Source organism: Microcaecilia unicolor, chromosome 2, assembly GCF_901765095.1.
Source record: "Microcaecilia unicolor chromosome 2, aMicUni1.1, whole genome shotgun sequence".
NCBI classification, from domain to species: Eukaryota; Metazoa; Chordata; class Amphibia; order Gymnophiona; family Siphonopidae; genus Microcaecilia; species Microcaecilia unicolor.
The window spans coordinates 501,995,224-502,016,332 of record NC_044032.1 but is presented as its reverse complement, the minus strand read 5'-3'; the positions used below and the strand labels follow the sequence as shown (position 1 = coordinate 502,016,332).

Genomic DNA, 21,109 nt, shown 5'->3' with positions numbered 1-21,109 from the left:
ATCCGGATTTAATTATTCCACAAATTTGTTTTGCAAAAGACAGCTGTGAACCAATCCAAACACCTAAATAGTGAAAAGATGAAACTGGGGAGGGGATGGGAAAACTGAAAAGAATCAGGGTAACTGCAGGCTGAGGTAATGATCCAGAAACCTAGCAAGCTGTTGTCTTTTCTGGGTTCAATTTCAGTTTGTTCGAAGTTAGCCATGATGCCACTGCATAGAGTCAATTTTGAAGAGGTTGTAGATCAATATTAAGGGAGGAGACAGGAGCAGTAATAGAATGCTGTCAGAACAAACAAAGAATCTAAAGGATTGAATCAAGGTAGCTAAAGGGCTGATAAATAGATGAAAACGCAAAGGGGACAAGATAGAGCCCTGAGATACACCAGTTTTGAGAGGGTAAGAAGTAGAACCAGAATAGACCGAGAAGGAGCGGTCAGTCAAAAAATAAGTAAACCAACTGTGAACTGTCTCTGAAATACCTGACTGTGAAAGCCTAGCAAGACGACGGGAATGATCCACAAATCAAAGGCAGCAGAGAGGTCTAATGATACTGCTAGAATAATGTTGCCCCCATCCAAAGCCCTATGAAATTCACTAAGGACCAAGATGACAACTGTTTCTGTGCTATGTCTTTGACGGAAACCATATTGATAGGGGTGAAAGACCCAGGTCTTTTCAACAATATCAAGAAGTTGGAGATAAACCAGATTTTCAGTAATCTTAGACAGGAAACAGAGATTGTAAACAGCATACAAGTTAGATGGGTCCAAAGAATCAAGAGTTTGCTTTTTGAGAACAGGAATAACCCAGTTTTTTTCAAGATGGAGGGTACTCAATCTGCGGTAATACTATGAGAAAGAAGAGCAAGTGCCAAAGCAAGTAGGCCCTGTCTCGAAGATTTTAGCAGAGGAAAGCAGAGGATCAAGTGGGCTTGTAGTGAAGCGCATAGAAGATAAAGTAGAAGTGAAAGACATTAAAGAGGGAAGTGAAAAAGATGACCAATGCGCTGCTCGAGGTAAAAGAGAGACTGTGAAGAAGCAACAGGAGACAAAGGTCCTAGAGGGACTGAAACAGTGGGGGTAAAGCCCAATGAAGCTATGGAATTAAGATGAGACTCCACCATAGAAAGAAAGAACTGTGCCAAAGAATCAGAGGAAGGCATGTCAGAAAGTGGTTGTCGGTGATTGTTTAGTATGACACTTGACAAAGCCAAAGTTTTGGCTGGGTAAGATAAGGAAACTAATTAATTGAAAAAAATATTGTTTCTTAGCCAATTTAAATGTCGATTAAAAATACGAAGTCCCAATCTTTAAGCCTACAAGGAAGAATCCGAATGAGATTTGTACTAGAGTTGTTCTGCCTTGTGATGTCTATGTTTAAGCAAATGCAGGCCAGAGTGATAGGGGAATGGTACGAGCGGGCCAAACAACTTCATGCAATGGAGCAAATAGCTTGAGCCAATATCAATTGAGCCATTCCAAGCCTGAGCTTGTGCTTCAAGAGGATTAAGAAATATGACACCATTTCCTCACAGACTTGGTGAGTGACAAGGGGAAGGCAGGAGCCTCCTTTCTGAGGACTAGAGAGCTGCATGGGAACGGGGTTTGCAGGAATCCCACGGAACCCGCGGGATTCCCGCAGGGACGGAAGCAGTTCTGCAGGGTTCCCGCGGGGATGGAAGCAGTTCTGCAGGGTTCCCGCGGGGACGGAAGCAGGTCCTGCGGGGTTCCCGTGGAAGTGTAAGCTGCACTGCATCAGCCTCTCATCTACCGAGTACCCTGAGTGCTGTCTCCTCCTCTTCCTCCTTGCTTTAACAGCACAAATGTGAAAAGTCTTCCGTTAAGGAGGTGGTAGAGACACAAATGATGATGGAATTCAAAAAGGCTTGGGATGAACACAGAGGATCTCTAATTATAAAATGGAAGTTATAAAAATCCTAACCTTAAATGGCTGCATGTGTGTGTGGATGTGTCAAGTGACGCTTAGATGGCGACTCTGGCTGTGATTAACTATGGCCGATACAGGGCAGACTTGTATGGTCGGTGTCTAATATATGGCAGACTGGTTTAGGATGGGCTAGAAAGGGCTTACACAGCAACTTCAGTGGCTGGAACATAAGGACAGTGCTGGACAGATTTTTACAGTCTGTATCCCACAAATGAGAAGACGAATAGACTGGAGTGGGCTTCAACGATAACTCCAGCAGTTGGAACATAAGTATAGGGCCAGATAGACTTCTATGGTCTATGTTCCAGAACCACAAAAGAAAGTATATAATATCACACGCATTGATTTAATCATGAATTGATAATGAGTTTGACTACTGGGCAGACTGGATGGACCATTCAGGTCTTTATTTGCTGTCACTATGTTACAATTAATTCTCTTTGCTCCCGGGCTGATGCGCAGACCTCAGCTCTGACACAGGCAAGAGCATCGGATGTCACCTGACCTACTGGCGTTTGCGTGTGGTGACCTCTCAGCACACAGTGCCAGAAATCAGAGACAAATCTTAATGTGCACACCAGAGTGTTCTAAGTTTCAGCTTCCATTTCTTCCTTGCCTACAGTGATGTGGCTCAAATCCAGAGAGAGACTGAGGGAGCTGACCAGAATTTTCTTTTATGTACCATTAAATTCTTGTGGGGATGGGTTAAATTCTTGCGGGGACGGGTGGGGACGGGTTGGGATTGGTTAAATTTTTGCAGGGATGGGTAAGATTCCAGTGGGGACTGGTGGGGATGGGTAAGATTTCTGTCCCCGTGCAACTCTCTACTGAGGACACAGGAACAGTCCATGTGAAATACCGGCATGATCACTTATACGTATACATTGAAATTATAGGTAAAGTAGTCCATAAGAACTTTATTTTATTGTTTTTTATTTCATTTATAACCCTCCTATTAACTAGGCGGGGACAATAAAACACACATAATTGTAAAATACATAAAATATAGAAAAAAAACAGACAAAATAATAACATGTTACAGTCCATACATCAAGTATAAACCTAAAAATATAAGCAGGTGAATTTTCACCCCTTTTTTCAAATTCTGATATGGGCAACAACATACAAAGCAATCTAAGGCCTTTTATTCCATAGAAGCCTGACTAAACAGATGTGTTTTCAACCTTTTCTTAAATTCTGAAAGGGATAACATCCGATTATTTCTACAAAGTTTGGTCCATAGGAATGGGCCAGCAAGAGATAACGCACTGTACTTTTTTTTTTTAACTACCGCCAAGGGAGTGAACAGTCTGGGTTCAGATCCTGTCTGTGCTGTATGCACAATGTTGCACAGCACATAACAGTTACATTATGTAAAACAGAGCAAGCCAGAACAGTCTCTGAAACTAGCAAAACACAAGGAGCAACAAAACAAAATGTCTGCTCCATGGCATACTAAGTGAATGTGTAAGCTTTACACTCCTCCTCTCTACAGCAGTCCTAAAATCATCAGCAGGCTCACATCTGCCCCAAGCATGCCCAAATTCCATCATAACGATGGCCTATTTTGTGTTATCTCAGAGCTCTAACATAATTGTAGCACTGCTGCCCTCTGTGCAGATTACCCCCAGTGTCCTTCGCTGCCATCCTCTTGCCACTAAGGATCCTCTGTATTTATCCTATGATTTTATGTCTCCACAACCTCCTCCAGAACAGCATTCCAGGCATCAAGTCAAGTCCATGGAGGATTGATAACAGGAGACGTCATGAGCCTATCTGGTTCATTAAGCAGGCTAAAGACAGTAGGCAGAGCATGTTGCCCTATCAATTTCACTGTTTTGGGTGTACCAACATGGTGGCAGCTGAACTGGGGAGAAATAAAACCTCCTTGGGTGGAGTCTGGCTTCAACCTTGTGATATCATGCCATCTTCTGTTATAAGTATATAAGTATTGCCATACTGGGTGGGATAGACCGAAGGTCCATCAAGCCCAGCATCCTGTTTCCAAAAGTGGCCAATCCAGGTCACAAGTACCTGGCAAGATCCCAAAACAGTACATTTTATCAAACCTCCTTGGTTAAGTAAATGCTCTAGCACCAGTAGAGTGGTCTCTTAGTTGGTAGGGCAGTCTCACAGGTGCTATGCCAGTCATAGCAAGGGCATCAGTATCAAGTCTCTTTCAATGCAGCTGGTCCTGAGCAGCAGCAGTAAAATCAGCCATTCTGAGGTGGGGCCATTTTGCTTCAACCTCAGTTTGCCTGTGCCAGGTCTTTCCGCCACTGGAGCACTTTTAATAATCTTCCAGCCACGCAGTCAATCTCATCAGAGTAATCGTCTTGGTAGTTACACTGCTTCCACTTTGCAGACAGTGCCAAACCATGTAGATCATTTGTTGCAAATTTCTCCAATGATTTCATTGTACAGGTGGTCGAGCAGTAAGAATCTGGGAATCATGCACAAGCATTTCATCTGGCGATGCCAATGTTTCTGATGCATAGAGAAGGACTATAAAAGAAAATCCAGGTATCCACCATCCTTTACATGAAAAGAATATTCTACCAGGTCTCTCTTGGCCCTGAAGGATTTTGTTGTCAATTAGTTCAGCTGATTGAGGACACCACTGCCAAGAGCAACCAAAGAAGGCCTTGGAATCTACAGGATGGTATGAGTAGGACAGGTGAAAGTCAAGAAGCAGGAGAGGTGATATAGGGCTTGTTTCCACTGACTTCACCATAGTAATTTTCATCTCCTATGACACATAGGCCAGTCCCATTGATTAAACACCATTTGTACTTTCCTACTCTTCTAATTCAAACTAGTAGCAGACAATTTCAGAGGAAGGTGGTCCTGAGGCATGCAAGCAGAATGAATTATTACATGTACAGCTTAAGTATAAATGCATATACATATAACACAATAATGTTTTTTCAGTACTTTGCCTTTTTTTTTTATTTGTACCCTGTGCTTTCCCACTGATGGCAGGCTCAATGCAGCTTAGGTACTTATTTGTACCTGGGGCAATGGAGGGTTAAGTGACTTGCCCAGAGTCACAAGGAGCTGCCTGTGCCTGCAGTGGGAATCAAACCCAGTTCCCCAGGACCAAAGTCCACCACTCTAACCACTAGGCCACTCCTCCACTATGTGTGACAGATGAATCAAATATGATACACTGATGTTGCTAATATGTAGTTACAGTTTAACACCTTAACCAATCTGTGAGAATGTTACAGCCTTTAATGATGTCCCCACCTTAATGAGCTTAGAAGCAAAATGCAGACCTGAAGTAATGTGAGACAATATATTCTGCCAAATGTTTAAAGGAATATCATTGCGGAAGTTACAATCTGCAGCTTCCCACCTTCTTACTATATAAGCCATTGATTCCCAAACCTGTACTGGGGGAACTCAGGTTTTCAGGATATCCACAATGAATATTCATGAACAGATTTGCATACCAAAGGGGCCGGGTGTGCACATCAATCTCATGAATATCTACTGTGGATATCCTGAAAACCTGACTGGCTGAGGTTCCATCAGGACAGGTTTGGGAATCACTGCTTTAAGCATCAGCCCTTCCCCTCTCCCAGTACATCTATGTGTGGTACTACAGTCATATACCTTTGTTAGGCTCCTCTTGGGCCACACTGGGTAGACCCATGACCTCTCCCATATTGGTATCCCACACAGCTTCTCTTTCATTGCAAGAGGGGAAAGGACTGTGCTGCTGGGGCCCCTCTCCCATCCATGCAGTGTCAGCTCAATGGTTGGCTAGCTTCTCTGTTGCCTTTTACAGTCTCTAAATCTTTTCTTGGGTTTGTCCCCCCAAATCCTGTATACTCTACTACTACTGATTGAGGGAGGGTCGTCTGCCCAGCTTTTGCCCTTCAATGCTATGGACTAACTAAATTTAAGCTGTAAAGGGGGCTGGAAGAATCTCACACTCTCTCCACAAGGGCCTCACTTTTTGCCTGCTTACCACATATCTTGTTTTTGTGCCTTTGCCCGAGTTCCTCTAGTGACACAGTGTTGTCATTAGCCTTAGCAAGGTTGGGCTCTTCTACAGCTTCACAACACCCCCTCCTCCTTCCAAAAATGTCCCTCTTAATTCTTCTCATTTACACCCTTCTTCTCATCCTCCTCACACCCACTCACAATCCACCACAAAAAAAAAACCCACTCACACCTGAAGGAGCACCAGCTTTCACACACTCTCTCACATCAACAAAACCTTACAGAGCCACATTTAAGGAAAAAAGAGCAAGACAAGTCATTTACCAAGGGGCAGATGCTCAAAATTCCAGCGCTGTACTGTTTCTCCCTTATATGGTAGTTAGGCCAAGCCCAGAGCATCCGAGGATGCACCAAGCAGGGCGCTGTCATTTTGAAGACTACCCCCAACAAGAGGAGGGAAGGAATCCTAGTCCCTCTTCCTTCAAGGTAGGAGGGGGTTTGGGGGCAACCACCAAGTGAACAGGGCTAGGCTAGTCTTCATGGGAGGGGGTCCTTGCCAGGAGTCCCTCTGGACCACCAGGGTTTTATTTATTTTCAGGAAGATGGGGGCTGTGGGGTGCACCAAACCACCAGGGCCCGTGACAGCCAGCAGCAGTGGTCTCCCTATTCCTCCCCCGCTTGGCACAACTCTAATGCCAGCTCTGACCTGGCATAGGGTTTGCCACAGGAGAAGCATCTTGTTTGGTACGCTGCTTGCCGAGTATTGGGGAAGAATATGGAAGGCCCTCTTTTGAATGCATTTGCATGCTCATTGTGCCTTGAGCCGGTAAGCTTGTTGTTTGATCCACTTGTCTGCTCTGAGCATTCTGCAGGAGCAAATGCGGACACTAGTCCAGGACTAATGTCCCCAATCGCCCGCATCTGCTTCTGAGGATCAGGGCCCAAGTCTCATCTCCCTCCATCATCACTACCACCCTACCAAGCCCTTGAATCCAGTAATTTCCTCTGACATACTGATAAACTTACCCTCTCTCCCCAAAGCCAAACATGGGTGTGTTTTTTTCCCCCAAGGTATTTAGCTGATCTCAGACAACATAATACTTTGAAAAGGTCAGTTTGCCATAATACATTGATCAAAATTACATTTTATCTTAAAACCCACCAAATGCAGATTTAAAAGCACAGTAGGTTTAATCTGCCAGAAAACATATTTTGATCAAAGCAGCACCCAATAGGAAACAGAGCACCCCCCCCCCTCCTTTCACTTTTCGTTCTTAACGTTGATGAATGGCACATTTTATGCATTAAATTTTTTCACTTCAGTTTCGCCACACCATTACCAACAAACTGCAGTCATCCTCCTCCCAAAGGCACCAGCAGGAGGAAGGGTCTACATCCGCTTCCACTCCATGTGGCCCGAAATGATACCCGGTGCAAACTGAAATGGGGAAACCGGATTTCAGCAGCCTGGCACAGCCTTATGCGGCATATTGCAGACAGAGTAAAGACCATGCGAGATCCTCCCACCAAAGAAACCCCTTCCTGGCAGAGGGAAGGACAGCTACGAGCCCAGGCCCCACTGTGCTGCTGCTCGTCCTCCACAGCGCAGAGGTGGTCACGGGCCACGGCCGCACCCCAGCACAGGAAACATGCAAGGTGCACACACAGACAATATATCACACACGCAGCACTTTGCAGACTTTCCAAGAGTTGGGGGACAGCGATTCCTCACAAGCTGTCAGAACCTAATCAGTGTCAGGCTACCACTAAATGACCATTTTGCAAACACAGTTTCGGGCGGCACTGAAAAGAGCAGAAAGACGCCTCGTTTCCGAGAAATAGTTTCCGCAGCAAGCAGCTCCGGTTAAAGATCTCCCTCCCCCTCATCCAATCTCTCCTCTCTGGTGGATGGAGGACAGATAGATTCCACCTGGGGTCGGAAGTGAAAGATAGATTGATTGGGTACCTGAAGTATGAAAATAAAAAGTAGTCGTGCAAAACCTTCCCCATCAGTGCACAAAAGCCACCCGGAGGCTCCGAGTTCAAGCAGAAGCTGAGACAGCATAAACGTCCCCTGCAACCCCCAGGTTAATCAAATCTATATGTAGTGCTGATCTATGAGCTCGTAGTCGAAACAGCAAACGAGGAAGCAGGCAAAATTACCAGAAATAAAAACTTAATAGAAAAGTATTAAGCTGGTTAGCAATCGGATCATTTAGCAGACGTCCAAACCTACCGTAAAATGAAATGCATTTACCCAGGCTCTAGAAAATTCCTATCGCTAGCGTTCACAGAAATGCACATTTTTTTTCTCACGTCAAAAAAAAAACAAAAACCGTGAACACTTACCAGGCTGGCAGCGAGAATCTACTGGCCGAATGGGTGCGAATTAAAGTTGCGTTAGGTGAGGTGAGGTGAGGATCGGGCAGCCTCAGCATCGGCGGCGTGTGCACCTTGCAGGGCTCCCGATCCCACCCATCCTCCGCCGGTCACTCTGAGCAATCCTCGCGCGAACTGGCTTAATCCCAGCGGCTGGCTCGGTTCTGAGTGGCACCGGATCGGACCAGGGACACAGGCTCCGGGCTAGATCCGTGGCGTTCCGCTGGCTCCGATGCTGGGTCTGTTGCTACTGGTAGCTGAGGCTGTTCCTGGCTCGATGCTAGTATGAAAGTACAGGCTGCAAGCTGCAACGGGCGCGCAAACTGCGCCTGCCACCCACGCCCGAGAAACTACTAAATAGTGGGTTACGGCACCGCTGATGAACACTATATACATATCCAGCAATGTGTTCACAAGGCGCTGTGGCTTAGCTGGTTAAAGCGCCTGTCTAGTAAACAGGAGATCCTGGGTTCGAATCCCAGCGGTGCCTCCAGTGTGTTATTCTTGATTCCTTTTGGAGAAGGAATGGTGCAGTCCAGAGACTGAACCAAGATTCAAATCCCATTCCTTTCTGACCTTGAGTAGCCACTTAGATTGGAAGCCACTACAAAATTTCTTAGTTGACCTAATTCATCCATGCAAATGCTTTCTCACAGCATTTTACTGGGTTAGATTGGCTGCACTATTTTCTGGAAACCTTGGATTTTATTTACAGGGGGGGGGGGGGGGAAACAGCTTCACCCTCACCATAAAGCATCAAACTGCCAATGGCTGTGCAAATGCAAAATTATGTATTGACCTGCATGCATAACTGCTGTTTGAGGTTTTCTGCACATAATCCCATTTGTGAAGCCATCAGCACTTTAGTACATATTCTCATGCAACCTCTTGCCTAAGGTACCTATTTGATTTAAGCTTTGTGGGGCTGGTGTGTATTCTATCAACTCCCTTGAGCATCATTTGGAAGGCAGATTTTAAAATCCTAGCATAATATTTATGTGTATTAGTATTTACTAACAGCACATGTTAATGCCATTAACATGATTTATTTACCACAGAGCTAATTGTGCATTAAATAGAGCCTGTGGTAAATAATGTCTGTTAATCACTCTATGGCATGCTGTTAGTACATTGGCCTCTGTCTGTCTGTCTGTCTGTCTGTCTGTCCCTCCCTATGAAAGATTGCTATAGACATAAATGAGCTCCTTAGCAAACTTTCACATGAAAGTGCTGATGGCTTCACAAATGGGATTATATGCAGAAAACCTCAAACAGCAGTTATGCATACAGTTCAATATTTTTGGCTTACATAATTTTGCATTTGCAGAGCCATTGGCAGTTTGATGCTTTATGGTGAGGGTGAAGCTGGGTTGTTAGGCGGGGAGAGTCTGATAGGTACGGACGGGGAGAGGGATCTTGGGGTGATAGTATCTGAGGACCTGAAGGCGACGAAACAGTGTGACAAGGCGGTGGCCGTAGCTAGAAGATTGCTAGGCTGTATAGAGAGAGGTGTGACCAGCAGAAGAAAAGAGCTTTTAATACCCCTGAGGCCCCACCTGGAGTATTGTGTTCAGTTTTGGAGGCCGTATCTTGTAAAGGATGTTAAAAAAATGGAAGCAGTGCAAAGAAAAGCTACGAGAATGGTATGGGATTTGCGTTACAAGACGTATGAGGAGAGACTTGTTGACCTGAACATGTATACCCTGGAGGAAAGGAGAAACAGGGGTGATATGATACAGACGTTCAAATATTTGAAAGGTATTAATCCGCAAATGAACCTTTTCCGGAGATGGGAAGGCGGTAGAACGAGAGGACATGAAATGAGATTGAAGGGGGGCAGACTCAAGAAAAATGTCAGGAAGTATTTTTTCACGGAGAGAGTGGTGGATACTTGGAAGGTGGAGATGAAAACGGTAATGGAATTCAAAAATGTGTGGGATAAACATAAAGGAATCCTGTTCAGAAGGAATGGAAACTCAGAAGCTTGGCGGAGATTGGGTGGCAGCACCGGGGAGGCGGGGCTAGTACTAGGCAGACTTCTACGGTCTGTGCCCTGAAAATGGCAGAAACAAATCAAGGTCAGCTATACACATAAAGTAGCACATATGAGTTTATCTTGTTGGGAAGACTGGATGGACCATACAGATCTCTCTCTCTCTCTGCCATCATCTACTATATTACTATCCAGCTTATTTTCAAAAGAGATCGCCGGCCATCTTACGACACAAATCGGAGATGGCCGGCCATATCCTGATCCCGACCAAATCGGTATAATCGAAAGCTGATTTTGGCCGGTGCCAACTGCTTTCCGTCGCAGAGCCAGCCAAACTTCAAGGGGGCATTTCGACAGGGTACAGAAGGCAGGACGGGGGCGTGGTTACGAGATGGCCGGCTTCGCCCGATAATGGAAAAAATATGGCCTGCTCTGATGAGCATTTCGCCGGCTTCACTTGGTCCTTTTATTTTTATGACCAAGCCTCAAAAAGTGCCCCAATTGACCAGATGACCACCGAAGGGAATCAGGGATGACCTCCCCTTACTCCCCCAGTGGTCACCAACCCCTTCCCACCCCCAAAATAAAATTTGTACACATTTTTTACCAGCCTCTCTCTATGCCAGCCTCAAATGTCATACCCAGCTCCCTGACAGCAGTATGCAGGTACCTGGAGCAGTTTTTTGTGGGTGCAGTGCACTTTAGGCAGGTGGACCCAGGCACATCCCCCACTACCTGTTACACTTGTGGTGGTAAATGGGAGCCCTCCAACCCCCCCCCCCCAAAACCCACTGTAACCACATGTAGGTGCCCCCATTCACCCCTTAGGGCTATGGTAGTGGTCTAGAGTTGTGGGGAGTGGGTTTTGGGGAAATTTGGGGGGTTCAACACCCAAGGGAACGGAGCTATGCATCTGGGAGCAATTTTTAATTTTTTTTTTTAGAGGTGCCCCCTAGGGTGCCCGGTTGGTGTCCTGGCATGTCAGGGGGACCAGTGCACTACAAATGCTGGCTCCTCCCATGACCAAATACCTTGCATTTCGCCGGGTTTGAGATGTCCGGGCCTGGTTTCCATTATGGCCGAAAACCGAAGCTTGCCATTTCTAAACCCGGCGATCTCAACATTTCACCTAAATGTTGAGATTTAGCCGGCCCCAACCATATTATCGAAAGAAAAGATGGACAGCCATCTTTTTCGAAAATACGGTTGGCTCCGCCCATTTACTTAGCCGGCCACGGAGATGACTGGTGCCGTTCGATTATGCCCCTCGATGAAACTTAACTATAAGGAAACTGGCAAAAGATACACCAATTTTAGCTGAATTCACATATAATGATCTCCTTTGCAGGATAGTGCATGTCAGACACTCATTATGAAGTGGAGTAAAGTTTTGCCCAGCTAAATTATACTATTGTGAAGGCCAAACTCTGAAAAAAAATGGCAACAAAGCCTGACACACAAAAACCCTAGAACTTTAGGTGTCCATGTGGTTCTGCAATTTTTTCACAGTTTTGAACATGAACATGAGCATGACTTACTAAAGCTTTTCTTCCATTCTTTGCCTATAGAGGAAAAAAAAAAGTAAATCAAGAACTTTGAGACAACTCTTTATGTTTTCTAGGAGTGTCTCTAAGCACATAAATTATTGGATACTCACTGTATTCAAAGACTGTAATCCAAGGTGATATATATGTACCTCACTCACCAATCAATTCTCTATGGACTTTAGAGACCATCCAAAATCCTTCCAGCTTCCTTTGCTGCATCAGGTATGCCCTTCTCCTCAAAAGAAATTACCTAGTGCTCCAGAAGAAAGCAGTGTAATTGGGGGGGGGGGGGGGGTCCCTACAGTAACCTCTTTATAAAAACAATACGCATTTGGTTGGGGTCAGGACCGGAATCATCTAGGAAGCCATAACCAGCTTCCTTCTCCTTCCATACTCCCTACTCTCTCAATAAGTTAATCCAAGTTCCTTGGCAAACAATAGCAACGTGGCAGAGGCAGAAACAAACGAAGAGGCAACAAGTGGCCAATTAGTTATGTACAATGTCTCTGGTGTTTGTTAGTCTCAACTCTAGAATACAAAGACAGTTTAAACTCCTCTATCTCCTAAATCCTACTACCACGAGTAACAGGGCAACACAGTTCTTTTGAATGCTAACTTACAGATTTTTTAAATTGAGATTATACAATATTATATCCTTAGAAATAACAAAAAGTAAGTACATAAGTAGCATTTCAAAGAAAACAAATATTTATTTTTCGCATGTATTAGGATTTATTTACTACCTTTTTGAAGGAATTCACTCAAGGCGGTGTACAGTATGAATAAATCAGACATGAGCAATAGACAATTACAACAGTAAAAATATTCAAATAACAATACAAAGTGTGTAATAGTATAAAATAGTAATATAGTAAATGACAGCAAATAAAGACCTTTATGGTCAATCCAGTCTACCCAACAACATAAACTCATTTTACATGTGTCAGCCGCTCCTCCCGGCCGCGTAGTTGTCTCTCTCACTTATCCGTGCTGTCCGCTTCCGACTCCACACTCGTCCGTGCAGTTCGCTCTCACTGCCACACAGTTCCGCTAGCAAGGCGGTGCAACACAGTTCCGCTTGCCAGTCTTCTAAACAAAGTTCAGCTAGTTAGACTTTAAACACAGTTCTGCTAGCCAGGCTTCAAACACAGTTCGGCTAGCCCAGCCTTCCCACAAAGTTCAGCTAGTCAGGCTCTAAACACAGTTCTGCTAGCCAGGCTTCAAACACAGCTCAGCTAGCCAGACTTCCCACAAAGTTCAGCTAGTCAGGCTTTAAACACAGTTCTGCTAGCCAGGCTTCCCAACAACGCCCTCTTCAGCAAGGCCTCAAAACCGTTCAAGCTTAGCTACGCTTTTTTCCCCAGCACAGCTTAGCCAGGCTTTTAAAGATCCACCACCCTCACTTGTCAACACTTTACCTCTTGACAACCACCCGCCGGATCTCTCCTGACTATTACTCTTTCCTGATACTTTTGGGCTCCTCCAGAAGTCACTCTTCTTCTCCAGCTACTTCCTCTCCCACCTCCATTTTCTCTTCCACACCTTCTCCTCCTATCTGCTCCAACTCCTCCCATTCCATCCCCCCATTCTCCACCCCCTCCCTCAGGTGTTCCACCCTCTCCTCAGCTGATTCCATCTCCCAATCAGCCCCCTCTCCTTTCCTCTCATGTGGCTCAGGTACTCGTTTGTCCTCCTCTCTCCTATTCTTCCAGGCAGTCTGAAATCTGTGTTCTCTACGCTCCTGCCTCCGCCCCTCCCGCAATGCATTCTGGGATCTGTAGTTTTTCCACTCTGGCTTTTCTCTCTTCCCCCCTTCATTCTGGGCTCTGTGGCTTCTCTGATTCTCACACATGGTATGCGATACTTTATATGAATGCCTGAGTTTGATTTGTTTTTGCCATTCTCAGGGCACAGACCATAGAAGTCTGCCCAGCACTGTTCTTGTACTAAAAGTTCTGAAGCTAACGTTGAAGCTCCTTAAAATGTACACTCTAGCCCATTCATATCTATTCAGTCACGATCAGGGCATAGACCGTAGAAGCCTGCCCAGCACTGGTTTTGCTACTTACCATGTCAGCACAATACATAATAGAACATTTTAATAGACAGTGTAGAGTAAAAGCAAAAATGGAATATGTAGATCGGTAAGATAGTAAGAGGAGTTAGAAAATAAGGTGACTAATTTAAAGAAAGTTGTACATGAGGTTGGAGAGATGGTTAAATATTAGTATTATCTACTCTATATCTAGAGGAACTTCTGAGGTACTAATGGAGAAAAAAATAAAATATTATCCTAATACTGCAGGCCTAGAAATCTACCCCCTTGTTTACTAAGCCACGCGGCAATGCCGACACAGCCCATTCAGTAAACAGGGAGGCTAATCACTTAAACCCCAACAAACCAACTAAACACAATTAGGAATCTTGTGCTGTAACAACAACTTTAGTGGAGAGGAACCCTTGTAAATGAGTGGGGTCCAAAAAAATATATATATTAATTGTTTTCAAATGTAACCAAGCACTTGCAAGCAGGTTTTAAGGAGAATGTGCCTCCCACAGCTAAAACCTTAGGTCTGAACTGCGAAAAGGCTTTACGTCTTAATTGTGTTGGCTTGGATACATCCGGAAATATTAAAATATTCTGTCCACAAAAAGGTGCATCCTTCTTTTTAAAATAAGCTTTCAAAATTAGAATTTAAAAGCTTTCAAAATTAGAATTTTCTTTGCTCTGGATGACTGCAGAAACTTCATAAGATCCAGGCTATCTGGAGAATTTAAGTAGTCATAATCACCCTCTTGATTGATTAACCTTATCCCTTTAGGCAGATTATACAAGGATTTTATGTCAATGGTCTCAAAGGTTAATTGTAAAACATCTTTCATATACATTTTAAAGAGTTCCTAGGGGATAAATAATGAGTAATTGGAAAATATAAAAGCCTCCGATTATATGCTCTTGCAGCATGTTCTAGATTGTCTATTTGCATATGTATCATAAGACTATCCTTCTCAGAGGACACCATTGCTGACTGACTGACAGGAACCTATCTGAGATTCAAGCTTCTCAAAATTCTTGGGAACAGAAATTCTTTATATCATCTTCAACAAATTTTTCAACTGCCTACTCAGTAAAATTTACTATATAATGATAAAGTGTCCTAAAAGACCTTATTCATTTAAAATATTGCTTCATAAATATCTTTTAAAGAAACTTCCTGTTTAAAAGTGGATGATGAGGGGTCAGTCAAAGGTTTACATGAAAATGGAACAGAAGTCAGGACCTTAACTTGAGTGGAACCAACAACTCGCTTAGAATCTGTTGTTACATTGCTATTCAAAGGTAACTCAGAGCGAGTCAAAACACTCTCTTGCATTGTAGTGATTGTTGGGTTCAACCCCCAGACGAAAGAAGAACATTAGAAGGAGAGAAAGTACTCATATTAACCACTGTACTAGCAGACGTCACCGTTTGTAGGTGCATGTCCATAGGTCCCCTTACAGCTACTGACAGCAGTAATTTCTTCTTTCCTCCATCTTTTTTTCCCCATTGGAGTGGAGCAGAATCCCACACTCCTCAATGGCTCTGAAGGAGCTCCAAAGGGGTGTCTGTGTACCATGGTAGGGACACTTTCAAGTAGGTGTTCAAAGCAGGCCTTCTTCTGATGTCACCAGGGCCCAAGGCGCCCAATCCAGTGCCTGCACGTACCAACCAATCTCCCAGATATTCCCAAGGGGTACTGCAGTAGGGACGCCTTCAAGTAGGTGTTCAAAGCAGGACGTCTTGTAATGTCACCAGGGCCTGAGGCACTCAATCCAATGCCTGCCTGCATGCACCAACCAGTCTCCCAGATGTTCCCCTACAGTTATTAGGTGCTGCAAGACTCTGAGACTCAGATGAAGGTCTTTATTACCAATATTAACTGAATGGTATTCAGATACACTGGAACCCTGTGGATGTGGAAAAACTTCTCCATCAGAACAATACAGTAGCTTAAGCAGCTTCTGCCACCTATAAACTCCTTAACTTGCTGCACCAGCTAAGGTTAGTACAGTATATGGTCACTACTCTGCAAAGTTTCTAGGGCTGTATGACTAGAGCTGTAGGCTTGAAGAGCTCTCCTTTGGTAGATATGGTCAGAGGCTAGGAAGGCAGTTAAGCCAAAGACAATTATGCAAATATAACACAGGGGTTTATACTCAGGGGTGGGGGATGGAGGGGCCCCACAACATCTCCCTCCCTCTTTGTGCTGCAGTACTCTGGTAACTATTAGTATCAGACAAAAGCAAAGTTATACTGATTATAGATAAGGTTACCAACTGGCTGGTTTTCAGCCAACCTGGCCAGTTTTGCAATGGCCAGGCCAGCTGCCAGCAGATCCCAAAAACCAGCAACAGAAAAGCTGTTTTTGTTTTTTTGTTTTTGTTTTGCTGCCTCAAGCTCCCTATCCCCTGCCTCTGCGATCCAGCCGTTCTTCCTTCCTTTTTTCCCTTCTGTGGGTCCAGCAGCTGTCCCCCAGCTCCCGCAGGTCCAGCAGTATCTCTCCTCCCTCCTCTTCCTGTATTCTTTGAAAACCAGTGATCCGTGAACAACACTGAAGACACGCTGCTTCCGGCTGCCTCAATCATTCTCTCTGCTTGGTCTCATCTTTTCTGATGCAACTTCCAAATAGCAAAATCATGCATTTAGGTACCACAGGTTGCATAATAATCAATTGCATGTGCATACAAAGCACCTCATTATTATGCAAACCAAAAAATGCAGCTTCAACTGCACTCTACAAGCTGGTGTTATTTTTCTAGCCTGGGAGCACTGAGCTTCTAACACATGGCCTGATGTTCTTGGGGGACACCTTAAAGGAGCCGGAGCTTCTGCCTCCCATGAAGGGCCCCCCCCCCTGAAAAGTCCTCAGTCCCTGCAAGTACAGTATGCACTGGTGGTTCTCTGAGGTTGTGAGACTGTCAAGATGTATTGTTTTGGTTTGACTGCAGCAATCCTTTCACAAAGGAGTGGATTGCTCTCCGTCCAGCAGGTTCTGAGAACACTCACTATCTTAGCACCTTTTAACGTTTGGAAAGTGCAGTATCCATCCATCCATGCATGGTCTTTTTAAAGACCTTCAAGCGTTATTGAATTTGACCGCACTATTATTAGTCCTGCAGAACTTAACATCATCAGACTCCTGAAGCAGGCACTACAGTGCCGAAGTGCAATGCCGTGTTGAGTCTTATGTACCTCAGCAATAAAGTTTGATTGTTTGTCCCATTGCCTATCAAGCATTCTTTCTTTTCCTGATTTCTGTTCTGCTATTACTACCCCTTGGGACTTGTTTGTGTTCAGTTTCTTTTTTGAATTAGAAAAGGTACAGAAAAGGGCGACAAAAGTGATAAAGTGGATGGGACGACTTCCCTATGAAGAAAGGCTCTTCAGCTTGGAGAAGAGACGACTGAGGGGAGATATGATAGAGCTATATAAAATAATGAGTGGAGTGGAATGGGTAGACGTGAATCACTTTTTACTCTTTCCAAAAATACTAGGACTAGGGAGCACGCAATGAAGCTACAAAGTAGTAAATTTAAAACAAATCGGAGAAAATATTTCTTCACTCAACATGTAACTAAACTCTGGTTTGGAGACAGCATGCACCTTACGGAAATCAATACAAAACCAGACACCCTTATCCAGCTTTGGCACCAACACAATGGGAGATGACCAGTTACTGGTCAACTCCTTGATGACACCCAGTTCCAGCATTTCAGCGACCTCCTTTGCCAAGGCCTGCTGTCAGGCTTCTGGAATCTGATAGGGGCACTGCTGGACTACCTTGAGTTCTCAACCAAGTTATCTCCACTTCTCCTTCCCCCAATCCGTTCTGTCAATGCTATTTCAACCCCTGCCTCCTTTTCTTCCTTCTCTGAAATCACTGAAGAGGAAACTGCACATTCTTTCTTCCTCCAAATTGCCTACCTGTTACTCTGATCCTATTCCCACCCATCTACTCAGCACTATTGCATTTACTGTCTTCCCTTCTATCCTCAGTCTTTCACTATCCACTGCAACTGTTCCTGATGCCTTCAAACATGCCGTAGTCACACTCCTCAAAAAACCTTCATTGGACTCTACCTGCCCTTCTAACTATTGCTCCATCTCCCTCCTCCCTTTCTTATCCAAGCTACTTGAATGTGCTTTTTGTTGGATTATTTGTAGTAAATAATTAGCAGATTTTAGTACACACAGCTTCAGCTTTAGAAATGTTAATTTCTTTCTTCATCTCTCTCTCATTCACCCCTGAATAATTCACTGCTGAGTCACTTTAAAGTTGAAGTAACAAAACATCTGTTTACTCACAGTTTGTAGTTAGATTATAATCAGACAGGCTTATATATACATATTACTATACATTTGTATTATCAGCTCCTTCCATGTGCTTAGATGGTAATGGATGCTCACACCACCATAGATCCTCTCAGGTTAGGAGAGATCATGAGCTCCATGTGCTCCATGTGCTGCATCTGCTGCATCTAACCCCCAACAGGAAGTTGCATAGCTGTGTGACCTCTCTAAGTAATTCACATCAGAGGTCACAGAGTAATCACAGAGAAATAATAGGTGACAGGCAATGCATGTAAAATACAATACATTCCAACAAACCCCTTCTCATGCATAACTGTCATGCAATTATTTATTCATACAAAGTCCAAGCTTTATACGCAGATTCACAAAATGTTCTCTGGGTAACGGTTTGGTCATGATGTCAGCTGTCATCTCACTGGTGTGACAATAGTGTAGACTGATGACCCCTTCTTTCGCCAACTCTCGCACGTTGTGGTATTTCGTTGCGATGTGCTTGGTACGTGACTGAACCTTGTCATTCTGTGACAGTCGGATGCAGCTCTGATTATCTTCCATTATCTGGATTGGTCTCTGTTCAGCTATTCCAAAATCCAGCATAAGTTTTTCAATCCACATCAGTTCTCTGCACGCTTCCGATGCGGCCACATATTCAGCTTCTGTAGAAGACAAACTCACAATACTTTGTTTATGACTGGCCCATGAAATGTGTACATTTCCATACATAAACACATATCCACTTGTGGATTTATAATCAGAATGATCCCCTGCCCAATCTGAATCACAGTAACATATTAGTTTTGGATTACTATTGGCTGAAATCTTTAATTTACAATCAATGGTACCCTTTAAATACCTTACCATCCTTTTAACTGCAGTCCAATCTGATTTGGTAGGTGAGCTGACCCTTCTGCTCAAAATTCCTACTGCATTTGCTATATCAGCCCTGTATGTGGTAGCTAGATATAAAAGCTTACCTATGGCTGATCTATATTGGATGTTATCTGGTAAAGGTTCTCTTACTGTTTCATCCTTCAGAAAATCAGTGATCATGGGAGTGCTTACAACTTGGGCATCTTGCATACCTAAACTTTCAATAAGCTCATTTATTTTCTGCTTCTGGCTTAGAAGATAAGAACCATCATTTTGTTTCTCAATTTCTATACCAAGATAGTATGACACATTACCCAGTTCTTTTATCTCAACATTGTGGTTTAAACACTTTACAATGTCCTTGTACTCTTGCTCACTTTTGCTTGCAATGAGCAGATCATCAACAAAAGCTAAAATGTATGCATATTGTCCATTTCTGCACCTAGTGTACAAGCATTTATCTGCTTCACCTTGCTTAAATCCTAAATTTGTCAATATTTCATGCAATTTTTCATTCCAACATTTTGCACTTTGCTTTAATCCATAAAGACCTTTGTTTAATTTACACACTAGCTGTCTTTGTTTTGTATTTATGAAACCTGTTGGTTGTTCCATGTACAAGTCTTCAGTTATATCTCCGTGAAGAAACGCTGTTTTCACATCAATGTGGTTGACTTGCATGCCTTTTGAGACTGCAATGCTCAGAAGTGTTCTAATTGTCGTGTGTTTCACTACAGGTGCAAACACTTCATCAAAATCTTCTCCATATTTTTGAAGATATCCCTTTGCGACTAATCTGGCTTTATACCTTTCCACTTTTCCTTGTGCATTCCTTTTTAACTTGAATACCCATTTGCATCCTATAGCTTTCTTGCCAGGAGGTAATTTTGTAAGAATCCAAGTATTATTTTTATCCAATGCATCAATTTCTTCTTGTGCAGCTTTATGCCATTCAGCAGCTTCTTCTGCTGACATTTTCTCAATCTCATCCCATGTTAAGGGCTCTTGAGCTTCTGCTGACTTTGTTAGGTAAGACAGTCTTGGGGGTGGAACACCTTTGTTTTCCCTGGATGAGCGTCTGACAACAGGTTGGTCTGACCTTTCCGCATCCTCTAAATCTGAGAGTTCTTCTCCAATTGATTCCCCTTCTCCAACTGTACTGTCTTCTTCAATGATTCTTTCTGTGTCTGCTTCCTCTGCCTGTTCCTCGTTAGATACAGGTGAGTTGCTTTCAGACATCTGCCTTGGTATGGCATTTATATACACTGGCATGTCTATTATGGTTCTAGTTTCATATTCTGGATGATAAGGCTCATCTGGGATAATCCAGCCTTTATCAACCCTTTTGTTTTCATCAAAATATGTAACATGTCTTATGCCAACAATGCCAGTTTTCAGATTCAAAATTCTATATCCTTTGTGTCCTGGAGCATAGCCAACTAAAATGCCCCTTTCTGTTGTGGAATCCAGCTTATGCCTTCTTTGCTTTGGTACATGAGCATATGCTGTACTTCCAAATGTTCTTATGTGTGACAGGTTTGGCTTCCTACCATGCCATGTCTCATGTGGTGTGCGCTCAGCGCCTTTAGTTGGCATTCTGTTTTGTAGGTACACTGCTGTGAGAATTGCTTCCCCCCATAGTCTTTTAGGGAGATTGCTATCTGACAGCATACATCTGGTCATTTCCACAAGTGACCTAAATTTTCTCTCTGCAACAGAATTTTGTTCTGGTGTATAAGCTACTGTTGTGATATGCTGAATGCCTTCTTGTTCTAGAAATGTGCGCATGCTTTGTGAAGTGAACTCACCACCATTGTCGGTCTGAAGAACCTTTGGTTTTCTTTCAAATTTGTTGCTCACCATGGTTACGTATTTCTTCAGCATGTCTGTGACTTGACTTTTTTCTTTCAGCAAATAGGCCACACAATATCTAGAGAAATCATCCAAGAATATTAGCACAAATCTGTTATTTCCCAATGATGGGATATTAAACGGTCCACATAAGTCACTGTGTATTAAGTCCAGCACTTTATTACTCCTATTTCCTGTGTATGCAGGAAATGAGGG

At 43.7% G+C, this 21,109-nt stretch overlaps 1 protein-coding gene and 1 non-coding gene across 3 annotated transcripts in view; one reads left to right on the top strand and one right to left on the bottom strand.

The window, feature by feature from the left end:
• The window catches only part of JAKMIP1 (janus kinase and microtubule interacting protein 1), a 360,574-nt gene extending 351,992 nt beyond the window's left edge, over window positions 1-8,582 (bottom strand). For both annotated transcript variants that reach the window (XR_003940703.1, XM_030191173.1), the window contains exon 1: window positions 8,251-8,582. The gene's annotated coding sequence lies outside the window, so the exon portion shown is untranslated. The remainder of the gene's footprint in view (window positions 1-8,250) is intronic.
• A 114-nt stretch (window positions 8,583-8,696) lies between these two features.
• Window positions 8,697-8,770, top strand: TRNAT-AGU. Its single transcript has one exon. It is a non-coding gene; the product is annotated as a tRNA-Thr (tRNA).
• The last annotated feature ends 12,339 nt before the right edge of the window (window positions 8,771-21,109 follow it).